The sequence below is a fragment of the Calidris pugnax genome, unplaced genomic scaffold (genome assembly GCF_001431845.1).
Source record: "Calidris pugnax isolate Ruff unplaced genomic scaffold, ASM143184v1 scaffold58, whole genome shotgun sequence".
NCBI lineage: Eukaryota > Metazoa > Chordata > Aves > Charadriiformes > Scolopacidae > Calidris > Calidris pugnax.
The window spans coordinates 8,450,673-8,471,362 of record NW_015090868.1 but is presented as its reverse complement, the minus strand read 5'-3'; the positions used below and the strand labels follow the sequence as shown (position 1 = coordinate 8,471,362).

The 20,690-nt window shown below is 35.4% G+C and overlaps 1 protein-coding gene across 1 annotated transcript in view; it reads left to right on the top strand.

Annotated features, from left to right (window-relative positions):
- TENM3 (teneurin transmembrane protein 3) overlaps positions 1-20,690 on the top strand; it is a 1,441,984-nt gene that overhangs the window by 484,818 nt on the left and 936,476 nt on the right. The window lies entirely within an intron of this gene.

Genomic DNA, 20,690 nt, shown 5'->3' with positions numbered 1-20,690 from the left:
AGCTTGCGTTCTGGCAAATCAAATTATATTTCTTACAAAATACATTCACAATTTGCAGTAGACTTTTCCTTGGGAAAAAAAAAAAAAAGTGAAAAGACAACATTATAATCTCGGTAACATTTATAACGTTAGAAAAAGGTGCCAATACATTAAATTAAGCTCTGTTGTATTTCAGCTGTGATTCTGGATGAAAAGTGCTTTATTTTTTTATTTGTTCGAGCAAGGCCTATTTATACATCTACAAACTACAACCCCTTTTATTTAATCTTTCCTGTGGTTACTCAGAAATTGTTATATATCACACCAGATCTATTATTATGTGAGTGTATCTTAATGCGTATTTTCACATCTCTGTGCCACCTTAATCTTTTTCATTTGGTATGTAATTTTGTATTTTTGAAATATGTAATTGAACTTATGTTACGCCTTTGCCAATTTTTTAACCTTTGCAGGAGTTTCAAATAATGATAATTGCACTGTAGGGGAAATTGTCGTAGAATCCGAGTGGAGGAAAGACAGCACTGCTGTCTGCCTTTTTTGAACAAGAAGTGTGGATTTACTTCTTGGTCTGTGTGTTTCAAAGGTGATGTATTTGGACTAAAGAAGATATTACTAGCAATATTTTCTGGGTTTGGGAGTAAAATTTTCAGTTGTTCTCTATGTTTTACACTAACCTTTAAATCCATCATCAAGGAAAATGGACTTCTGGAATTATTTCATTATATGCTGATACGTCCACCAATTGTATTAACTTTTTTCTACTAAAACATGGCACTCGGGAATATGGTTTAGTGTTGGTGGGGTTTTTTTTGGTTTTGGGGGTTTTTTTGGATTTTTTTTGGTTTAGTGTTGGTGGTTTTTTGGTTTTTGGGGGTGTTTTGGTTTTCTTTTTTTCTTATTCAGAGTTGGGTTCATGGTTGGACTAGATGATCTTAAAGGTCTTTTCCAACCTAGGCAGTTCTGTGATTATTCAGAGTTGGGTTCATGGTTGGACTAGACGATCTTAAAGATCTTTTCCAACCTAGGCAGTTCTGTGACTCTGTAAAAGCAATCAGTTTATGCTGGCATTTAGATGTCAAACAGAATTCATTCAGAGGCGCATAGAAACATATGGAGTCAAATATCCCTAATTATTTATAGATAGAGCAATTATTATGAATTACAGTCTGTTTACATTTTGAAAGTTCTTACACCTGTAACAGCTATAGATTAAATTTCCCATTTTGAATGAAAATAGATTTGAAGACTAGTTGTATTTCAGCTAAAAACTCTTCAGTTAGGCAGTGGTTTGTGCATGAAGCTCTTAACATGGTATGACTTTGCAAGGTTGTATTATGTTTTTCAGAAACAGTAAGTCATTTCTTGGTTCACTGTTTTGGTCAGGGCAGACAGATTATTCCTACTGTTGTCACCAGTATCATCCCATCTGACATTTTAATTCCTCGATGTGGTGTCTAAAGCCAGTTATCCTGGAAAGTGTGATAAAGACTCTTATCTGTGATAATACTGAATGGAAAGAAAGATGTTTCCTGTGTGTTTAACTACTGTGCTTAGTTTCCTATTTTGAAATTTTGAGAATTGTTTCAGAGAGGTATGGTTCATTCAGATAAATACTTTCAACAGAGGTAATGATGGAAGTGATCCGTTGACCATTTTCTATTTTTTCAGTTACATTTCTCACCAGGAGAGACTGTGAGAAGCAAATATTTCACTTGATATCAAACTCCCCATTCTAATTGTACTAATTGAAACCCCAGTACTTATTGAACACCAGTACTAATTGAAACCCCAGGTCATTATCAAGCCATTATTGTTACCTTGATAAGATAAGGGCTTCTGAACTATGGCTACGGTAGAATTCATATCGGTATTACCGCTTGCTTCTGGTACTGGAAAGGCATTTTCTTAAACTTATGTTTAGCTAAACTAGTCTTAAGTTTTAAAAATAAAAAGTCTATCCAAATTTTTAACCTATGAAACAAATGCAGCATATATGAATTAGAAAAAAACCCAACGTATACGACCTAGAAAATACCACCAACTTCCTCAGGTTAGCAGTGTTCATGTTTGCTTATTGGTTTGTGTTTCAAGTAACATACTTTCACCTGAAACTATTTCTTACTAGAATTCACCTGAAAACAGGCTTTTGTTTTTAATGCCTAATAAATTTTAAAGAAATCTTGAGTTCAGTATTATGCTTTAACTCTCAGTGAACTGTTACTGAAAATGATGTTATAGCCTATTAGGTATGATGTGGAAAAATAAGCACATCTATTATTATATTACTCTTACTGCAGATGATGGAAAGACTGTTTAGAAACAAGTGCCAGTGTTCTTACATTAGTTGACAATTTACATGCATGAATCATGTACATAAAAGAGAAAATTTCAGTACCTCCTATAATCTCATCTGTATTTAAGTTTTAAGAGACTGTACGGATCTGATGCACTTTTTACATGTAACTTTCATTACATGTAAATTTGCTTGAGCATCTGCTTTAACAAACGTACAGGCCAAATACTAGAACTGTTTCTAGGCCCATCTAATCCTGTACTTCATGGGGTTTTATACTGATCTCTACAAAGGAACTCCCTGCCTATCACTGACTTGAAAGGGTAATGCTCAGCAAGTTTTATTTGACCTTAGTTTTGATTTCCCCATCTTTATCTCTTGCCCTTTCTTTGTCTTCATCTGTAGCAGTAAAGGTCATTTACAACAAATCATTCTGGAGAGCAGTAGCAAATTATTTTGTAAAGCACTGTCAGCACCACTGAAAATCTCTGCCGGTACTAAACTTTGCAGGCATGCTAATAGTTCATTTCTGATCTAGATATCATAATCTGAAGCTCCACAAAACGTATTTCCTAGCTGGTACATTCTGTTATCTTACATGCTCAGCTATTTCATCCAAGACTGCAACATGTAACACTGATTTTTTAGTTTTGATCAATTTATTTAAACTTGAATTCAAAGCAAAACTGCATAAATATAGACACTGGGCATTTGATCTCAATCAGTTCCTGATTCAGATGACAGTCACAAAACTTTTCAGATACTGTATTTTATTATAACTGCTCAACATCTGTATCAGCGTAGGATGCACCACTTTTCAGTCACAGATACGGAGAAAACCCACTAAAAGTCACTTCCTGCAAACTCTAAGACGTAAACTGGAAATATAATTTACCAGGTCTGATGGAAGAGGGAAAGATTATAAATATGTTCAGTTGCTTCAAGACAGCTGCTCGGTCTTCAAGTAAACCATTTTCCCAAACAGCAATAACTTATATTCTAGTCAAGGGTTAGAGCTCTTAAGGCTTAGTGCCTCTTCCCTTCTACTAAAGGCCAATCCAACCTCACAAGCCACGCTCTGTTAACAGCACGTCTTTCTAGAGCATTCTGTAATGACTTGCTGTCCAAATGCTCTTGCTTCTCACTAGATTTGGATGCAAGTGAGGTAGAAATTTATCATTTTCTTCTCCTGGTGATTCCGGGCCAGCAGAAGAGCCGTATGTCTCTAGGGAGTTAAAGGACTGCTTTTCGGTGGGAAGCCAGGTTGGTGAAATTGTTAGCTCTACTCTACCACGATATCATTCTGTGCCAGTAGTGTATTAAGGGGAAAAGAATCACTAACCCGATTTGTGCTACTACATGCTGCTGTTGTAAATACCGTGCTACTTAAAGAAAATTGATAAGTGAATGCAAGTAGCAATTTAGAAAACAACTACTATGAAAAAAAGGAGTAAAATCATAGGTCCATTAAAGTAAACAGCGTAACTCCCACTGATTTCATCCCCAAGACTCAGCTGATGTTGAACAGCACTGCTTTACACTGTCTCAGGCTACAGTTTTTTTATAGTTTATTGTTGTGGTTGCTGCCATTTTTAGAACAGGTAAAGCCTTACTGTTGTGCTATTTTTTCATACGTCTTCAAGTATTTTGCTTAAATATCCTAAAAAGTAGGCAGTATACTTCCTCCATTTCTAGGTATTTCAAATAAACAAAAGAAAAGAATTAACAAAACCATTACACTCAGTTCACATATTCTTCAAGGATTCAATCTGAATTAGTTAATTCAGAGTGAGGGGATTTTTTATTTTACTCTTCCTTAAAAAAATAAAATCAGAGCTAACAGTACAGAATGAAAAAAGTAGTATTTTATCCCAATATTTAGCTTTGTCAGTATTAAGAAATGTGGCAAAATTAAGGCCACTTTTATATAAGTAACTTCTACGCACAGTTATGGATTTTCAGATAAAATGCACTAGATTGAGCTCTTCCTTGATAGAGGAACAGCTTTGGTATTGTCAGCTGCAGCGTTTCAAAATCCATTGGGAGATTTCTCAGTGGATTTTGGATGGAAAAAAAATTTCCAGGATTGAAAAGTGGCATTGCAATATAGATATATCTGTCTGCATGTACGTATCTAATTGCGCGTGACAATGAGTAGTGCTGGCTCGTCTAAACGCATTTAGAACTCCTCCTCCTATGCTTTACTCAGCAATTATTTATTTGCATCCCGAAATTCCAAATCAGTTTAGTCCATTCTACCCCTACGTGAGTTCTCCCCAAACCCAACCCTGGCCTACCAACAGTCTTCACATCTGCTTCTACTTCCTGCACTGGCGGAGAAGATGGGAGCTGGAGAGCTGGACAGACAAGCTTTTCTCAGGAAGTGCTAAAATTCATTAGCTTCGCTTGGCTTCCTTTGTGGCACATTAAAATATTGTAATTCATTTTAAAAAATTAAAAACATTCAAAATAGGTTTTATGGGAGATTTTTTTTCTACTGATATGAATTAATAGGTCAGCTGTAAGGATAGGAGATTTTGTCAAGTAATGCTGAAAAATTTCCAGTTAGTTTCCATTTTAATTTAAAATATTTGCTACCTAAAGCCAGTTTTAATTGATCTACAGGTACAAAACATCCTTAATTATTTCTTCTTACTTCCCATTGTGTACTTTCTGATTTAAATCTATCAAAAAAAAAAAAAGTCCTTTATGTTTTCAGTATGAAATGTATCATCAACAATATCAGAAATGTATTGTGTTGGGGTAAAAAGGCTCAGTATGTAATAAACATCACGACTCTTTCACAGGAGCCACAGGAAAAGAAGAGGGCTGACTGCTACTGTACTTTATAATTTCCAAGCAGGATATAAACTCCAGTCCCGCAGAGTTGTTAAATCTCACTTATCTTGGTTATTATGGGGTATTAGAATAGTAGATGGTTCTACCTTCAGATATCCCCTGCAGGAAAATTCTCTTATTTCCACTGAAAACTAAATACAGCAAAATAATTCTTATTAAGATAGAACAATTTTTTATTATATCCCAATGTAATATACTGTTTACGTCGGTGGAGCATTTTCATTTATAGATGCTATTGCTATTGGGTACTTGTTGTCATAGGTGATCTGGTTTTTACTGCCCTTGTGAAAATCTGAACATACAAAGAAGTCAATAGGGAATGCAGGAAAAATTTGGAGCTGTAACTGATCCTTGCCTCTTTTTACCTCTCGGAGTAAAGCACTGTACAATAAAGTTTACTCCTTTGCCCTTTAGTCTAATATAACTGAGAATTTTCCAAATGACAAAAAAAAGGAGGAATCCTTAACAAAATGTAAAATGAAATCTAGAAATGAACTAGCAGCGCCGTAATTTTTTTTTTTTCCTTAAAAAAAAAAAAGCAATCAAAACCAAACACCACACACATACAACTGCACAGTTGCGATAACCAGAACACACAGTTATCTCAAAGTTTGGTGTGTCCATCGGGGCTGATTCAATACATCTGGTTTTTTGTTTTTTAAAGTATTGTGTACAGAAATTTTTGAGCCTGCCGAGTTTACTTGTTTCTCAGAAGAAAGGCTCTGCAGGAGAGAGTTTCTGTCCTGTGGAGCTTATAGACTCTGCAGGATCTTTTGCTCAGCGGCCCTAGTTTATCCACAATTCATTTATGTGACTGAATCTTATGTCTCCCAGATAAACGAGTTTCAGATCATTAAGGCTGTACTGTCCTTGTTAGCAAGAATGTATTATTGGCCAGGGGAATGCCACAGTGTCCTTTTCCAAAACACAAGGAAATAATGATTATAGAATTTGTTTTCAGTTTTGTTTACAACTTACTTATAAGCTGTTTCTTGTCCTGTCACAAAAATAAATTATTGACGAGGTTTCCAATCTCTGGACACTTTATTTATTTATTTATTTATTTATTTATTTTATTCTCTTTGATCTTAAAGAATTTCCAGGCCTGTATGGAACATGAGGTAAATTTGAATGTTGACTAAACATTCATAAGAAAAGAAACAAAGGATAGCAACAGTATCTATATAGCTGTGCCATCATAATGATTTAGAAATAAAATAAAAACATACAAAAAAGATTCCTTCTATCTAATATATTGTATGACTAATGTGTAAAGATTGCAGGCCAGCAAAAAACTAAGAAACTAAGAAGAAAGCTTTGTGGCAGACAAAAACCCCACCTTTTTCTTTCATTTTCTTTGGCAGCTTTTGAGATCTTTAGCATACATTATCAGAAAAAAAAATTATTTAAAATGGCTAAGATTTAAAAATTTCCTTGCCCATCATAATTACAAAAATTTAGTAAATTCAAAAAAAAAGCTTGTTTAGAAATCCATTATGTCAAATATACATTCAAGCCATATACCTCAAGACAAATATGCGATCAATAATATTATCTTGTAGACTACAGAACTGCAGCAATTTTTGAAAATACTGTTTTTAATGAGTGAACTGTCTGTGTCAGTGTAGTACACAGCATGCACAGTCTTAATAGTTCTGCAATCAGTATTATGTATTTATTAATATGTAACAGAATTTGTTTCACATTGAGTAAATCTCCTGTGCAGAAAACATAAAACAGGCTTTGTTTGATTACTAAATAGAATGTGAATTTAATTCTGCTATTCTCATTCTGTCATGATGTTAGAACTACAGTTAAAAGAGATACCGATTTGGCTACTCATTCTGTTTTAAAATTTGCTTAATTTTCAGTACGGTGAGCTCCAAAGAAAATGACTTGCTAAAATAATCAGGTTTTTTAATTCAACTATTCTTATAAAATATTGGGAAAAAAACATATTATTTCATTCTGAAGGCAACACAGATCATCCCCATAAAGTTCTTATTGATACTGATACAATTTCAGCTTGATTATGTGTACTCTGTTTTTCTTCATTTAGAAGATTGGGTTCAGCTCGGGTATTCCAAATTTAGGGTTTTTTAAGAAATGCTTAGATTTACAATTATATGCATGCAAATTAAATGACTGTAAATAAATAACCAGTTGCTTCTATTTGTAATGATCATGTGTGTATCTAACACAACCAGCTTGCTCCAAAATGCAAACCTTCAAAAAATATGGTATTCTGGATTAAGAAAAGCAAAGGAGTATAGAGGATAAATCTGTAGTGTAAGATCTGGTCTTATTTAGATGTCAGATTTCACAATGTATTTGGAACAATACAGAAAAGCAGGTTTTCAGAAGTGTAATTTATTGTCCTTGACTGAATGATCATTCCATTTTTCATCCACTATCAGTTTTTTCTTGACTTGTCGTACTTCACGTCACTTAGTCTTCATTTTGAACAGTTCTATATAATAGCCATTAGGGTGTACGCACTGGTATATTTTCTGAAGTTCTTTTAAAAAATTCTCATTCCTGGCTTTCGCTCACCTTTTTGTTCTCCATTTCTTGCGATGCAGCATTGCAAATACAATTTAAGCATCAACCAGCTTTTGTCCTTGCATTCCTTCACTCCTTATATTTCAAGGAAAAAAAACCTGACACTGACTTCAGAGTTGCCAGGAACAGCTCCTCGGCGTTTCTGCGAAACAAAACAAGAGGTAGGGGAAGGAAGATTTTCTAATTGAAGAATAATAGTCAGAAAGTAGACTGTCTCTTGACTTTCTGAATTCAGTTACTTCTTTTTCTTTTCTTTTACACTTTGTTCACTATTACTTCTAACTTTTTAATGTGCTTCATACGCATGTTGTTGCCCGGCAGATGCTTTTCTCTTTATGTTTCCAAATGGCATTCTCACTTGCGAGCAAGCCAACTTCAGTAAGGCGCCGTTCTTTGGTATGCGTGTGCTCGTTCCTCAGAAGTGAAATGCTTCAAGGAGGCATGTCAGTTCCTGTAGGTTTCTGCCGAAAAGTAGGAAACTTCGAGTGGCAACCTGTCTGGTTTCCTGGCAGCTTACACGGCCCTGCTCGCTCTGGCCAGCCTCAGCGCCCCAGGTACCGGACCGCCTACAGCGTTATGACAGGGACTGCCCTGTAGTCTAAAATCTACTTTCTCCTGTTTTTTTAAAAGTGAAAGAATTGGTTTGTGACGTACTAAGCCTCCGGTTCAAACCCTTCAGGCCTGCAGTAAGCCACAGGCCTCCTCCAGCCCAGCCGTTATTACCCTGAGGGCTCAGTGGCATCTGCCAGGTTTGGGATGACACAATTGGGTAGTGAGTATTCCCTTCTGATTGGCTGAAATTCCCATGGCGCCTGGTGATTGGCTGCTGCTTCACATAAATGCTCCGCCCACCCTTCTAGAAGGTTCTCCACATGGGAGGATCTCCACAGGGCAGCCATTTTGAGGTGAGTGATTTGAGGTGGTTTGAGGGTAAAATAACGATTCAAACTACTACAAATTCCACCCTGTGTCCTCTACACAGCTCTGTAACTCCTCATATAGATTGGTTTATCTGTTACATTCCAAAACTTAGTGTATGTTCCTTATAAATGCTGCACTTTATCCCTGCGGGCAAGACAAACGGGGATTAATATCCCTATTATATCTCACAAGCCTCACCCTTTTCCCTTGAGAACCAAATTATCAGGGTTAACGTTATACATGTTTTGAAAGAAGTGTAATTAAAACACAATTCTTACTTTTTGGCAACTTTTATTTTATGGCTGCTGTACGTTGCATTTCATCAACTATATTTGCAGCCCTGAGTCTTGATAAAGTTTAGAGTGGCAAATAGTTTTTTGAGAGGCTTTTAACGTAGAGGTAATCAAATTATTAAAAGGTGAAGATTGTTGGAAATTTTTCTAGGCCTTAGTCTGAAATTAAATTGATTTGTTTCTGAGAATAAAAGACACAGCAGAAGTCTTTTCATGCCATCCTTTGTGTGTCAATTTTTCTCTTGTCCTGTACAGTTAGTTTTTCATATGAGCTTTCACAGATACACGTTCTTTAAAAACCGAAAAAGGAAAGATTGCATAGTTAGTTTGGTGAATATACGTGCCACTATATATATATAAAAAAATAAATTAGATAGTATCATAACTGTGAATAAGTAGGTATTTAAATGCATAAACCAGAAAATGGATAATACAGTGATTTTGAGTTTCATTATACATATAAGGCACCTCCTATATTACCTACAATTTAATAGTCAAATATTATGTCACTGTTTATAGACATTTTCAAGACATGAAAGATGAATGCTTATGCATGATTAATATGTGTCGATAAGCTACCATTCTGTTATAATAATACAGCTAACTTGCCTCAATCATCTTAGGTTTTTTTCTCTTTATAGTTAGAAGTTATAAAAATATTTTAAGACATGCTGTGAAGTTTGGGGTAGTTGCTTGATTTGCTTGGGCCTTATCTCTAAATGTTTCTAGAAACTAACAGAATAAGATGCCTTTTATCTCTTATGTTGTGTGAATACGTGTACAGGTACATACTGCATGTTCTCTGAGTAAGTCGCATACACATTCTTACAGAGAGGCTCATGTTCATCCCTCACAGCTTGAAACAAGGGAGGTTTCCCTTTTAGTACCCACAGAGGACTTCCTCTAAGCTGCTCTTTCTCTTTGATCAGGATTCGGTGTACAAAAATGGAACATCACCACCACTTCAGAGCTCCTGTCTTACTGTATAAGGCACCTCCTATATTACCTACAATTTAATAGTCAAATATTATGTCACTGTTTATAGACATTTTCAAGACATGAAAGATGAATGCTTATGCATGATTAATATGTGTCGATAAGCTACCATTCTGTTATAATAATACAGCTAACTTGCCTCAATCATCTTAGGTTTTTTTCTCTTTATAGTTAGAAGTTATAAAAATATTTTAAGACATGCTGTGAAGTTTGGGGTAGTTGCTTGATTTGCTTGGGCCTTATCTCTAAATGTTTCTAGAAACTAACAGAATAAGATGCCTTTTATCTCTTATGTTGTGTGAATACGTGTACAGGTACATACTGCATGTTCTCTGAGTAAGTCGCATACACATTCTTACAGAGAGGCTCATGTTCATCCCTCACAGCTTGAAACAAGGGAGGTTTCCCTTTTAGTACCCACAGAGGACTTCCTCTAAGCTGCTATTTCTCTTTGATCAGGGTTCGGTGTACAAAAATGGAACATCACCACCACTTCAGAGCTCCTGTCTTACTGGGACAGAATCCTTCTGCTTGTGTTGTGTCATGCTCTTCAGCTGCCGTTCCTTCCTCCTTGACATTTTGCGACTTCACTGAAGGCCTTTTTAGCCGTGTGCCACTTGGGCAATGACATCCCGTTTCAACCTATCTTGTGGGTGTTTGTCTTGCCTCAGAGTCCCGTGGCCAAACTCCTGCCTGCGGTTCAAGCCTCAGGCAAGAGGAGCAGGGGGTCAGGCTCTAGGTCTTCTTCCTCCAGCAGCCACAGAGGTCTCTTCTGCCATCAGAACCAGACATCTCCTCTAGTTCAGCCAAACCATTGATTTTTCTAGTCTTGATGAATCTAAAGGCTGCCAGAACTATAGGAAGAGGATCAGGTCTGATTAGTTGCCTGCATTCTATTTTCTGTTCTCTGTAAGACTTGAGCTTTCCAGGGCCATGGAGTCAGTGTGATGAATGAGGCAATCTTCTTGACACCATTTCATCTGACTGAAATTGCATCATCCTGCTCTCCACCCACGCTGGATTATCACACAAAGACGGCTTTGGCACTGTCTTCTTTAGCAGTAGGTGGGCCTTTTCTTCTGTCCTTCACCATACAATCGCATCTATTATCTGGGCCAACACTCAATGATATTTTTATATCAATTCAATCATTCATGCTGTGTACTGGGAACGACAGAATTTCAATGTCAAACTTCAATGTCCTCCTCTGTCTTGTACATACTGGCTCCTGGAATTGGCCTGATATGCAAAATCTTAAAGGCATCAATGCATTTGATCCTCAGCTCAGACAAAAGGTAATCTCTGGTTGGCCCATTGCCTTCTAAGAATGCGAACCAAGTTGCATAGATAATCAGAAGTGCTTTTAAGACTTTACCAGAACTGACTGGCAGGACATTTAGGTGCATCCCTGTCAGAGAAGTGTCTGAAGTTTATATAGGTTTATGGATATCCTCCACTGTTTTATTTCTCCTAAAGTTTCTCTCCCTGTCAAGGGAAATCTTTGGATTGAGCGTATCTAGTGTTTCAAATGCAGTCTTCACCTTACCAAGTAGGAAAGATAGTGGGCCACAGGAAGATGGAATATTCACATGGGCTTCATTGTCCTTTCTGTATGTACCATCCCTTTTCATTGTAGCTGAGGGCCAGAAATATCCTGCTTTCCCCCCGTTTTCAAAAAAATGACAGAATGAGAACAACTGGGGTCTTGGGGTCTTCCATTCTATTAATGCATTGTTTGATTGCTGGCTTTTTCTCTCTCAGAGTTCATATCATCCTCCTGTCAGTTGACCCCACTCAAATCTCAGGTCTTTTCATGTTCCCTCCCAGCTGGTTTTATAAGTTAAGGAGAAGTAATCTACGCAGACCATAATAATACAAGGTATAAGCAACGTTATTGTATTGATTACCTAACAAAGAAGTCTAAGTCTCAAGAGCAGTAGTTGAAATTTCCATTGCAAAATGAGTGTTCTGTGTGCTTTTTGTCTTCCGGAAACACTGTATTTGAAATCCATCGGTGAAATATGTGCTAGTGATGTAACTGTGTAGGCTGTTTTCCAAACTAATTAAGTAATGTTAAATCCTGTACACACACAGACACAGGTATGCATGTATTTTCTCTTCATATGGATTTCATACATAGCTTTTAGTTTTATATATACATTCACACACTCTTAGCATGTAGTAGTATTATGAATGAGCTGTAAGTTGAAATGAAACTCTCAGTTCTGAAGTATTTGCATCAACTTGCAGACTGCATCAGGATGGAAAAGAATGGTGGCTCTTAAAATCTTTACGGAGGTCAACACTGAGATTAAAGGAGATATTATGAGTTAATAGAATTGGAATTGTCAGAAACCGCTCAATTTGATTTGCTATTGTAGTTGGAGAGAAGAAATTTAGATACCATAGTGGGGTATGGAATAATGAGAAGCCATATTAAGTCCTTCTTGCCTGTCATAATGAAGAATGGAAGAATGATTCTTCCCCCTTTACCACTTCTTTTTTTTTCTTTCTTTTTTTTTTTTTTTCTTTTTTTTTTTTTTTCTTTTTTTTTTTTTTTCTTTTTTTTTTTTTTTCTTTTTTTTTTTTTTTCTTTTTTTTTTTTTTTCTTTTTTTTTTTTTTTAACCCACAACCTATGGGAAACAGAGCAAAGGCTCTGCTTTGTTAAAATTCTCTCTTTAGAGATATCCAAAACCCAGCAGTTTTCTTTCTTAGTCCTTTGCATCTGATGTGGTCTTTGCACCTCAGGCAGAAGCAGTATCTTCCCTGTTCCTATTTCTCCTTCATAAATTCTAATTCAGTGTTTCAAGTTTCTTTGCTTTTAAACATTTGGGGGCTTCTTTTAAGCTGAAACATATTTTAAGACTTTGAAAAAAGTTGGTGCTTTTTCTGGTTAGTTTAGCTACTGTTACTTGTCTGGGAGGTAATGCTAGAATTCTTTTCTTTAATTGCACCAGGGTTAATTTTCTTTTGTACTTTGGATACATTAAGCAATTGATGTAACTGTATAGATTACCTCAGTAAATATTGATATTACTTCCTTTCTTTCTAGAATAAACTAAAATCCCCTTTACAGACTGTTATAAATCTGTCTGACCATCTATCTTGGTTTCACAAGAAGTTCTAAAATGGAATATGTAATTCCAAAACAGAATTACATATACAAATCATTTCAACCTCTATTATTATTGAGTTTATAAGTTATAAATAATGAGTAGTCACTTAAGCATATATTTTTGTGAAATGAAATGAAGATAGAAATTCTAACACAGTGGAAAAAAGTCAGTAATTACTATAATTAGCCATATTTCTTGGAGAGTTTTGCTTTCATATTTCTTTCAGCTGAAGTGAAGTAACTTGAAATTGGAGTGAAATAACTTTGTTGAAGTTAAATAATATTATAAAGCTAAGTTGCTATTTGGAAGGAGGGTCGGCAATGATTTAGTGTTTCTTTTCAATTTCTTGCATATGTTTGGTTGTGCTTATCACAGTTGGTCTGCACTAGACTTGCTATTTCCAGGTGTTCTTTTAATTGTATGGACTACTTCAGGTATATATTGAAGAATTATCCTGAGAGGCAATTTATGGGAAAGCTGTTTATTTCCCATGCAGGTAAAAGCAAGCCTGAAACAAGGATGCAAAAACATGATGCAAAACATAGTTATTACCATTCTTAAGGAGAGATTTATATTTTAGCAGCAAGTAACTGGAAGAATCCTTTACTTGCACATTAAGATGGGTGTGATATAATGACTTCCTTAAGGAACTTAGATTTTAATTTAAGTGCTATACATTTTATAAATCTATTTATTATAGATTATTAATTTCACTCCCCCCCCAAATAACCACTATATTATGTATATGTTAATTTTACTAGTAATGTAAAATTGAAATGAAATTGGAATTCTGGTAGTCAGATCAATATTTCATATTTTCATTCCCTGTATATCCAAAGTGCCTATTTAAAATAATAATCAATTAAGGGGTCTTTTTCAATAAAAAGGCTTACGTGCATTTATCTTTTTGTCTCTAGGCCACATCTCTCTTTGTGAAAGGTCTAGTGGCCAGTCCTACAGTAGCCATATATACCCATATATGGAGCTATAGAAAGTATTTTCAGTTTTAAAATGAATGAACAAGCACAATGCAGTGTTTTAAGTTAGAGATGGGTCTGGGAGGACTTACGATGCAAATTCAATCTATATAAAATCTCAGAATTTCGGGCTTCTGTTGGTTTATTTGGGCCACATTTAAATCTGCTCTTTGTATTACTCTGACTTTCCCAAATGAAGAGTAAATTCTATGCTGTGTGGACTAGATTCTGTGCTAGTGGTAAAATTGTTGTTGGCTTTTATAATAAAAGATAGATCTATGACTAAGGCATTCCATGTCAGTGCAAAGTTTTTCCCCAATTTGTGTAGAATCAATAAGTATTCAAAAGAAAAAGACATCTAGAAATCTAAAAAAACCACCTTGAAAATACTTGTCAGAAATATTGTTTGTGTGTTTTTAAGAGGTAAAAACTGATTGTTGAACAATTACATTAAATAAAACAGTAACCAAAAAAAGAGCAAAGGCTATTTATGCAGAATAAATATTACATTAAATAAAACAGTAACCAAAAAAAAAGCAAAGGCTATTTATGCAGAATAAATATTTGTAATTACTTAAGGAAGACAAATTAATTATATTTAGCAATTGCTACCCATGTGTCATCTTTCCTCAGTTAAAATAGTTTGGTTTCCTTATTTTGTTCAAAGATTGTTTGTGATCTAGTTTGAAAGAAAAGCCAGAGGAGGGGAATTACAGCAAGTCTACTGCAGAGATGACAAATGCTGTTGGATCAGCTATGGGCTTTGGTTAGGCTGTGCTGGAGGGAACCTGCAGAGTTATCACAGGCTTTTTCTAATCAGAGGATAGGTCTTACGCTGAGAACATTTTGTCACTGAGTGAAAGAAGGAAGAAAGGAGGAAAAAAGGACGTGTTTTAATTTCTGCACGGAATCTGTGTATAAATAAGTATTTTGGATGGGCCTCAAAGCCTTTGGTGGACATTCCTTCTTGTACGTCATTTTAAATGGGGTGTACACAATGCAATGTCCCCTGTTTTTCTGCATTTTTGGGTATTTTAATCCTGTTTAGTGGTTGGTTTTGCAATCTCTTGCTGCTACTGCACAGATATAATGATAATTTAAGAAAGTATTGTCTTTATAAAGATGTGAGGAAAAAAAATCTTATTTTTTGTTAAGAATGGCACAGAAAATTACTGTGTCTGGAAGTAAGTTGGTAAAATACAGTTCATTTATTTAATATAGTTAAAGCTAAATTATGTTCTAAATTAAATTACCGATAACAAGCCCAAACTATTATTTCTAAAAAATATTTTTTCTCTTCCATATGTCAAATCGTGATACAACAGAACTATATTCTCCAAAAGATCACTATAAATGTAAATATGTCATATAAAAAAATCTCAAAGAACAAGCTGACGGGCAAGGAAAACTAGCATATTTCATCTTTTCTATACTAATTTTTTTATTGGCATAACATGATTTAGTAGTTTTTTATAGTTCTTTAAGGTAGCAGATTCTGCAGGAGCTTTTAAGGACATATGCTAAGTTAACGTCATGAGGAGTGAAAGAAAGTTTACTAGGAATAATTTAAATCTCAAGCAATTTAAGAAGCATTGTTTAATCAGAATCAGAAATAGAAATAGGTAGAGCACAATTTGTCTACAAGTGTACCCAGTTCTGGTTCTATTTATATTGTAACAAGATTTTTCTATATCATCTAACAGAAATCTGACAGTGTAATAGAAATCTCCAGGTTGTCAAAATGATCAAAATTATAGCAGGCAAATTTTCTCAAAACTCAAAGATCAGTGATTTTGGCTTGAAGGTCAAAGTTTTGAGTGTTTGTGTTAGGCTTAATTCTCTGACCTGCAGTTACAAGCAGGTTTCATCTGCCAGCAAACTCACTTAGAAAATGTAGGTAATTGAGTTCTTCACTAGTGTAGAATCAATATTCAAAGAAGAAGAAGAATTAAAAATTCTGGCAAACTGCAATTCTGTTTATGTTAGTGGCACCAAGTAAATAAGATAGAAAGGAAGTGAAAAAGGGTGATGAAAGCTCAATGAGAGATTTGTGATTGTGTAACAAGAGAGCCTGGGAGTCTGTTACCTTACAGTTTAAGCAAATCAGGTTCCTGAAATAAGATAGACATTGCTGGTTTAGAGTCCAGTAAGATAATGAAACACCTAAAATCCTCAGTGTTAACAGGGTTTGAGCAGAATGATTAAATCCTTCCATCTCCCGAATAGGTGTGTAATTCTTGAGCCCAAAGAGGTAACTTGGAATGAAGGACTTGGCACGGTCACTGAATGGTTTGCACTGGACAGTACACTCAGTGTTTCTTTGGTAGTTTTGCTATTGGTGTGGTTAAAAATTATATTCAATGAAATAGCAATAAGGAAATGAATTGACTCAAATGTGTTGAAAAATACCGAGTGTGAAACAGCTGTTAGGGGAACTAAGAAAAATGACTACAGAACAGTACTGGCAACACCCCTCATAGTTTTCATAATTACATTTAGGAAAGTCTACTTTTCTACTACTATTGGAAAAAGCAGTTTCTTACATGTAACATAGCTGCTGGCAATGAGGAAGATCCAAGGTTTTTTTTTTACCCTTTGGAAGATAGCTTGGTCCCAGTACTTTTGAAGTTTTATTTTCTTCATCTGTATGCAAAGATGTTGGTATGTGCTCACTGGTCCTCCTATGCCAAACACAGTGCAGAACAGAATATGAAAAGATCCCGAAGGGCAAAATGTTTGGATTTTATAAATTACCTTAAACCATCATTGATCTGTCTCATGATTGTTCATAACTGTAATATTTGACAGAGTAATTCTAAAAGCTAAATTATTTTGTGTATGATGGAATGTTGATGGGGATTTCCCAAAGAATATGCTGCTACAAAAATTAATATTCAAGATTCAGCAAATGTCATTCTTCCATCTGGGTCAATATTGAACTAGTTCTGTGCCCGTGACTTCAGGTCACAATGTTGCTGAAGATAGATCTGAGATAAGATATAAAGCTGAGGGCTTTTTTATTGATTATTTGATTTTCAACCTTGAGGTGAAGGCACATGGGGAACCAGAATGTTTCTGTGTCCCTGTCCTGTGTGCAGTCTGATGTCTGGTCACAACTACCAGAAGTTTTGACGCACTGAAAATTAAAGATGGAACAGAAAGTTACACCAAGAATGAAAGACAAAGTTAGATTCTGATACCAATAATCTCAGTTTAAAAAAAAAAGGCAAAACAATTTAGCTACATTCCAATTATTCAATCTTTCATTTCTTTCTGTATTTGTTCAACTTAATCCAAATTGGAGCATCAAAATGACAAACTGAATGTCTTCAGGAAAAGACAGAAGCTTATCCTAAATATAGGTTGAACAGTACCTTCTGACAAGTACTTTTGCAAAGCCTGGGGAAAAGTGCTGTGTTTCGCGTATTTGATAGTTATAAGTTTCATACAGGAACAGTATTTTTACTGTTTGGTTAAATATGTTTATTTTTTAACCAGTGGTAAGAATTTTTTAAAGATCTTCCAAGTGATATGTTTTTAAAAGAGATAAAACTATGAAATATTTTATAGTAGGTATTAGCACATAGCAAGATATTTTGCTGACCTTCAGACAGACAATTTCTACAAATTCTGTCATTAGACAGCTCAGGTTCCTTGTGCTAAATCTTTTAGAAATTATCTAAATCCACTGAGGTAAAATCTATTTTGTTTATTCCTCTAATCCAGCCTCTAGAGCCACAGTTTTATGGACGTCTTACCCAGTACATTAAGAAGCCCATTCTTGTTGTTTCATGTGTGCTGTATTTAGGCCATCAACAATGAACATGGAAATTGTATTTTGTAGCCCTCCAGGGAAGTAGAGACTTGATAAGTATCCACCCAGTGCACTTACTTCAAGTGATAAATTAAAACACAAGTAGAAAAACACAGGAGCCACAAAATGATACTGTCAGTCTGAAAATCCACACTGCGTTGAAAATGCTCGTTGACAAGAAACCTGATCAACAGACTCATCTTAGGCCTCTCGGGCTCAATTTGGAAATGGAAAAGGGGAGCAGAGGAGATATCTTATATTAAAACAAAGTCTGCCAGCAGTGCTATGTGTGGTGTTGGCATTTCCATTAAAAAGCAGTATCTTCAGGGAGGTTCCAAGGTCTCAGTCTGACCCAGAGCAGTGGGATTTTTTTTAATATTTATTTTCTGGTTTTGCTTGGTTGATTTGGTATTTTTTTTTGTATTTGCAAGACAAGGAAAATTATTGCTTGTGTTTTTTAAGCTGTAAAGAATCATTAGAGTACACAGTTCTTAGGTGTTTTCCTGGTTCACCACTGAACTGAAGGGCAGGTTTTGCAGTTATTTAGTCTTTTGTGTAAATTAGCAGGATTACACATCTGTTGCTAAATGAAAATCAGACTAATTCTGGTTTAGTCTCTTTAGCATTTGATTTCTTTGTTTCATTGATTGATGTAGTATTCTGGTTTGTAAAACGTGATTTTTTTTACTACCACAACTATTTGAGAACTAATAGATCTAAACTGCAGGTAGCTAGGCAAATATTTATGATTCTAGGTTTCAGTGAAATGACCTGTGTATGGTATACTATTTTAAATTAGGAATCAAAAGTGGCTACTGATCTTTTGTGCTTTCAATTTCTTCTGTGCCTCAGCTTAAAAAGATACAAATGTATGTTTATGAAGTCACTGTTTAGTTTTGAAATTCTGGTTTAGATGACATTGGCAAAAATCGGAAAAAAAAAAAAAGTAAGAAAACTGAAGTGCGGAGGGAGAACCAGATAAGCTTAATTATTTTACAATATTAAAAATATAATTAGGAATATCATTAATTTCCTATCCTGCCATAGGATGTGATATTTAGCAAAATGACATTTAAACTTGTATAGGACAGGAGCACAAGAATAATATGCAGCTGTTTATTTTTCCATATATGTATCTATAAATATATAAACAAGAGAACATCTTCAGAATTTGGTGTCTGAAGAGAGGGAAATGCTGTTTGAGCCGTTCAGACAATCCAACCCAGCAGCAACAGCAGCATCCCCATAGAAAGGAATCTCCAAAACATGCAGCATAACTGCCTGTGGAGCCTGTCATGGAACCACATGCTGCTACTGGAAAAATACTTTCCACTTGCTGAAAAGTGGTGAGATGAAGTAGCAATTAAGAATAGCAGGATAGTTTTGTTCACCTGCATGGCTGGGCTTTTTCTTTATTTTTTTCCTGTGTGAATGCACAGAAAATGCTCATAAAATGAGCTGAGGATGGTCCTTTCCGTGTTGATTCTGGTTAGTTCTTGGTGCCCTTTTATTACGATACGTGTCTTTTCAGGTCTTATTTTTAGGGAATGTTCTTAGTTGTTTCTATTGTCTTATTTTTTCTATTTTTCATACCCATCTTGGGAGACTGGAAGGAATTAAGTGTAAGCTTTTTTTAAAGAAAAGGTTGGTGTTTGTAGGTGATGATTCAGGTCAAGGTAAACAGTGAGCAGGAGCGCTGTTAACTGTGCAATAGATGCGGGTTGCTCACCAGCACTCTGTTGTCATTCTGTTGTATTTTTAGTGCTGCGAGGTACAATTAAGAATAGAAGAAGAATATCTCTGTGCGTATTAAATATAAAGATATTATGTCTGGCTCAGAGGAAATTCCTAATTTCCCATGGCAGGTAGGACTGTAAAGTTTGCTTTGTGCGTGCCCTGTTTCTATGCCACCCTCTGGGCACATCACTGGCCACTGCTGGAGGCGAGATGCTGGCTGTATAAACCTTTGATGTGATAGACCCACCTTTTCATTTCACAGAATTCTGAAATGTGAAATCAGTTGATTGACAAAATTCAGATCTAAATAACGTTTAAAAAAAATACAGCTGCGGAACTTGTCCTTTGGGTTTCTCTGCCTCCTGGCATACTGTGCAGTATTCAGTTTTACATCCTGCTTCTTGGTGATTTTCATTTAGACTTGTTGGGAATTCTTTCATTATAAGCCTCGTTCCGTTGCTTTAAACTGAATCTTGCAAAGTATTTTGTTGAATCAGAGCGTTCTCTTCAAAAAACATATTGTTAGGGAGTTAATGCTGCTGGCTGATAAATGCCTAATTGATTACATGGCATTTTTTGCTGCCATACATAGTTAGAGAAGCGTTTCCCCTCATTTGTCACAGATCCAATTGATTCCCCGTGTCAGAGCTCTCCAAAAGGTGGATTTCAATGGCCTGTTTGTCTTTCATACGTCCACACATCAACAGCCTTTTTTTGCACATGGATGTATGGCCTTTGCACATAATGCATCCTATTTATATAGCACTGCTCCATATCATGTGAGAGTTACTGGATGCTCCTTAACTGAATTTAAACCTGTGTCCAAATAGAGTTTCTAAGTTTTTGGTCAAAAGCACATTATAGCAGAGTTTTTTTCCAGATGCTTTACAAAAGAAATTTTATAGAAATTAATGATTTTTTTTAATATATATACATCTTCCATTAGCAGTATTGTCTATTGCACACGTGCATTAAAAACAGTAATGGATCAAGAAAAATACACAGAGCATGAAAAGTGTTTTAGCAAATAATTTTCAAAGGCTTATCCTCTGCACTTACACCATGTGAATATTTCAATGTTCTTTGTGGTTTTTTTCCTATTTCTGAGTTTTTCTTTCATC